General features: G+C 28.5%; 1 long non-coding RNA gene across 1 annotated transcript; it reads right to left on the bottom strand.

Annotated features, from left to right (window-relative positions):
- Positions 1 to 2,995: 2,995 nt before the first annotated feature.
- LOC110902578 lies at positions 2,996 to 5,052 on the bottom strand. The gene is made up of 3 exons (XR_002571228.2): positions 4,691 to 5,052; positions 4,367 to 4,556; positions 2,996 to 3,481 (listed from the first exon to the last, which is right to left on the bottom strand). It is a non-coding gene; the product is annotated as an uncharacterized LOC110902578 (long non-coding RNA).
- Positions 5,053 to 5,327: the final 275 nt, after the last annotated feature.

The following is a 5,327-nucleotide window of genomic DNA, read 5'->3' as shown; positions in this document are numbered from 1 at the left end:
CGGAGCTTTTACATATAAATACATGTAGAAGCCTTTTTAATAAAAATAATTCAAAATTAAAAAAATGCTTAAAAACACTAAAAAGGTAAAAAAAAAATTATAAAAACTATTTTTTATTGGAATAGCTTCTACACATCTTTATATGCAAAAGCTCCAAAAAGAAATTAAAAAAAATATTTTCAGCATTTTGAATTATATATATATATATATATATATATATATATATATATATATATATATATATATATATATATATATATATATATATATATATATATATATATATATATATGTGGGAAGGTTCTATGCAAAACACTAAATAGTGTTCTGTAATGATCCGCATCACACACACACACACACACACACACATATATATATATATAAAAGAAGAGGATCATGAGAAAACTACATATAAATGAGAAAATTAGAAAACTAACTAAAAAAGCCTAAAAAACATACAAAAAAATTTTATAATTTTTTTTTATAAAAAATCGCTGTTTTTATATATAAAAAAATCAAAAAAAAAAAAAAAAAACCTTATAGTGCACATGTGCATTACATGCTTAAAATTAGCTTTTGATTTTAGTTTAGCTTTTAGGGTTACGTTTTTTAGAGGTTTAGAATTAGGATTAGGTTTTTGTGTGTGTGTGTGTGTGGAGGGGGGGGGGGGGAGGGGGTTTAAGTTTTTGGGGGATGGGGGTGGGGTTAGGTTTTTTCGGGTTTATGTTTAGAGTTTAGTTTTAGGTTTTCGGGAGGGAGGTGGGGGGGTTTAGGTTTTTGATGGGTGGGGGGGGGGTTAAGCTTTTGGTGGGAGGGTGAATTTAGGTTTTTGGGGGGTGAGGGTGGGGGGGGGGTTTAGGTTTTTGGGGGGTGTAGGGGGTGGGTTAACTTGTTTAGGCTTTCCGTATTATTGCACATGTGCAGCACTTTTTTTTTTTGAAAATTTTTTATATATATGAACCTGCGAAAAAATAATACAATTGTAAAAAAAAAATTGGTATGTTTTTTAGGCTTTTTTAGTTAGTTTTTTGGTTTTCTCATTTAAACTAGTTTTCTCATGATCCATCCCTTATATATATATATATATATATATATATATATATATATATATATATATATAGGGGAAGGTTCAAATGAAAACCACTTTTATTGTGAAAACTAAAAAACTAACTAAAAAAAGCCTAAAAAACACACCAATTTTTTTTTTCAATTTTTTATAAAAATCGCAGGTTTTTTATATAAAAAAAAACTTTTTTTCAAAAAAAAAAAAAAATTTGTAGTGCACATGTGTAGTGTAATACTACACATGTGTAATACAAAAAAAAATTTATTTTGTTTTGAAATTTTTTTTATATACTAAAAGTGCCGAAAATTGGTATGCAAAAAAAAAAAAAATTTGGTATGTTTTTTTGGCTTTTTTAATTAGTTTTCGAGTTTTCACAATAAATAGTGGTTTTCATTTGAACCTTCCCCTATATATATATATAGGGGAATGTTCAAATGAAAACCACTAGTTAACGCGAAAACTCGAAAACTAACTAAAAAAGCCAAAAAAAACATACAAAAAAAATTTTTTTTTTGCATACCAATTTTCGCTAGTTTTAGTATATAAAAAATTTTTCAAAAAAAAAAAAAAATTTATAGTGCACATGTGTAATACTACACATGTGTAGTACACATACACATGTGTAGTATTACACATGTGTAATACAAAAAAAAATTATATAAAAAAACCTGCGCTTTTTTATAAAAAAAATTGAAAAAAAAATTCTTTTGGTGTGTTTTTTAGGCTTTTTTAGTTAGTTTTCGAGTTTTCGCAATAAAAGTGGTTTTCATTTGAACCATCCCCTATATATATATATATATATATATATATATATATAGGACAAGGATAAATTGAAAACCCATTTGAGTTGAATATACCCTGAAAACTCTAACATCTACCATTGATTTAATTCATCAACGATTGTGATCATTTTGGGTGTGAGGCTGATATTACTTTTGCTTTAATAATTAGGGAAAGTACTTGCAAGGGTATTTTTGGTATGCATGTAAAATTTTGGTGTCTTGAAATAAATGAAAGTGTATGTACGGTGACATTCATCAAGATAAAAAAAAGACTATGCACCCTACTGTACCACCTCACTCATTATCCCTACATGACCCCCCTATAACCCTACCCTACCCTACACTGGTCAATATATTAAAACTCTACATAAAACAACACTCATATTTTTTTTCTTTTGATTATTTTATAAGTTGAACTCCTTTTTCACAAACAGAAGCGAGTGTCTAAAAAAATAGGAAATAAAATAAAAAAGAAACTAATTGGTATGAAACATTAAATTATTAGATGGTTTGTTACATTTATGTTTGACAATTTATTTTGTAACAGTGTTGAAAGGTAGTGAATCAGACACACCAGCAAAGGATTTGAAAGAAAAGAAAAAAGTATTTATGTAACTTAAGTATTTTGTTTTTTAGGGAACAAGTGTGTTGTATGTGTTGTTAGATTATATAATAATGTTGCACCTTAACATTTGTTGGGGCAAAATTTTGTAACTTAAGTATTTTCTTCATAAAGTTGTTTTACGATATATTTTTTAATTTATCGGTGTTTGGGCCACCGGTGTTGTATATAATAAATAAATGTAAAAGCATTAGGTGAAATACTGGATATACACGTTGAATAAGGTTACATTATATGTTACTTTATATGTACCATCTTATTAAGGTTACATTCTACAAATGAGCAATAAATATTACATTATATGTAACATTTTACAAAAAAAAAAAAAAAAAAACAAAACAAAACAAAAAATGTAACCAATGAGGAGAAAATGTTACTTTATATGTACCATCTTATTAAGGTTACATTCTATAAAATGAGCAATAAGTACTACATTATATGTAACATTTTACAAAAAAAAAAAAAATACAAAAAATAACGTTACATTTTCTGTATAATTTCAAAAAATGTAAACACCCAGTAAACAAGAAAAAATGCTTGTTTTTTTACCATTTAAAGGATATCCACATACATAAAAGTGTAACGCGTTTTCTTTTCTTTCTCCTCCGACACAAAGTGTTATATTACATCACATTGTTACAAAAGTCGTCTTCCTACAAAAAAGATGTTACATGTTGGTACGTACACTACAAAAAAAAGATGTTACATATATTATACATATATTCATGGTTGACTGATCCAGGGTATCAGTTTTACGCTTAATCTGTGGTTTTGAATATTTAGTACACCTTATGTACTGGTGAGTAACAAACCTCTTCCATCTCTTGGTTTGTCCCTTACGAATAGAAAACACACAATACACGGCATACTACTTGTACATACTAAACACATCCTTCCACGTTTTGTATACACAACCAACAATAGGCCTTAAACCAGTAGGAACATTAGGACACCACATTCTAGTGCCATTGGGTGTCTGGTGAACATAAAATTACTCGTCCACCTGAATACCTACATAAAAAAACAGTTATAACGAGGCTGCGCTTGCATATGTATATCCAAAAAACGTTTTTTGACCTACATGTACGTTTGTTTCTACGATCATAAAAGTCAAACTTTAAAAAAGGTCACAAGTCTTTTACAAAACATTGCATTCTTACTAAATTTTGACACGAAACCTAACATGCTGGTGCATTTTTTAAATGACACAAAAAAGTGTAACCTCGAAAATTTTTACCGTCCAAAAAATATAAAAACTTATTTCATAAAAAAACTTTTTGAGACAAAGTAAAAAAAATGGTATTGTTAATACAAGTTTAACACCTTTTGCTACAAAAAAACCCTAATATGTTGGTGCATTTTTTAAATATGGCCAAAAAGTGTAACCTTGAATATATTTACCTTCCAAAAAATATAAAAACTTTTTTCATAAAAAAACTTTTTGTGTCAGAATACAAAAAATGGTATTATAAATGCAAGTGTAACGTCACATATTTTTACCTTCTAAAAAGTATAAAAACGCATTTCATAAAAAAATGGGCTAAAATAAAAAAATGATATTATTAATATAAGTTTAACACGTTTGCTACCAGACAAACCACAACATTATCTGTGGGTTTTTTCCCCTCTACCACCAAAAAAATAGAAAAAAAAAACACATTCTAATAACAAACTACAAGCATTATAACTGGGGTATCACAATATCTAAAAAGTGTACATTTCATAAAACTGATACATAATTAAAATCTACTTTACTTATCTTTTTGTGCCATTTCAATCCACCATTAACATCAAAATAAATCAATCAAGAAAATGATACATAATTAAAATTTTAAACAAATACGTATAAGAAAATCGTATCTCTTAAACAATATTTCCTTAAACCTAAAAACATACTTGATCTAGATGGTTGTTGTCCGCTTTCGAATCTTGATCGCTGAACCGCACCAATTTTTTTTAAGATCTTGGATGTTCGGTTTAGATATTGGTTGTTGTTTCGGATCTTTTGGTGACTGATTCACACTTTTCTTGAACCAAAACATCGCATCTTCGAAGCCCTCAAACACACATGCAAAGCCCCCCACAACTTCACAAAACACAAAAAGAGTAAATATTCAGTCACTAAAAAATTTAGATCTACACAAGTACACAACACAAAAATATAAAACACACTCTTATAACTATGTTTTAAAAATATGAACAATACGAATGATTAACTACCTGATTTGTTTACCACCGTATTTGTTTTCCACCACCATATCTTTCAACCAGCACCAGATCTTTTAAATTGCTGGATCTTGACTCACGCACGCATCAGATCTTTTAAACTTTGTTTGATCATCACAAGATCTGATTAAATAAAAAATAATGGATTTGCTATTCATCTCTAATTACGTTTGTAAATTTTGCTTTTCAAAAGATGGAGAAAAATTAGGAAAGAGATATGAGTGATGTGTTAAAGAAGAGAGAGAGATATATATGAATGGGATATTAAAGTTGAAAGATGTATGTCAGTAGTACTCTGTATAAAGTGATAAAGTGAAATTAGAGTGAAGTTCCAGAAATGCCCTTAGAGACATTTGTTATATAATCGACGTGGCAAAACAAGAGCCATTTAATGGGTTTCTTAAGTTTTCTTAACTGGGATGGGTTTTCTCATTATAATTAGCGTATATATATATATATATATATATAGGAGCAGGATTTGGAGAAAACGACTAAAAGTGTAAAAACGCCGAGAATGCTTCCCAGCCGTTGGATCAATACAATCTACGAACTACAATGAGGCGGTGACATTTTTGTAAATATCAATAACTCTTATAAAGGCGTAGGGTTCATTAAGGATAAAAGCCTCTGA

The sequence above is a fragment of the Helianthus annuus genome, chromosome 17, assembly GCF_002127325.2.
Source record: "Helianthus annuus cultivar XRQ/B chromosome 17, HanXRQr2.0-SUNRISE, whole genome shotgun sequence".
Taxonomy (NCBI): Eukaryota; Viridiplantae; Streptophyta; class Magnoliopsida; order Asterales; family Asteraceae; genus Helianthus; species Helianthus annuus.
This window is presented reverse-complemented; position numbering and strand designations above follow the sequence as displayed.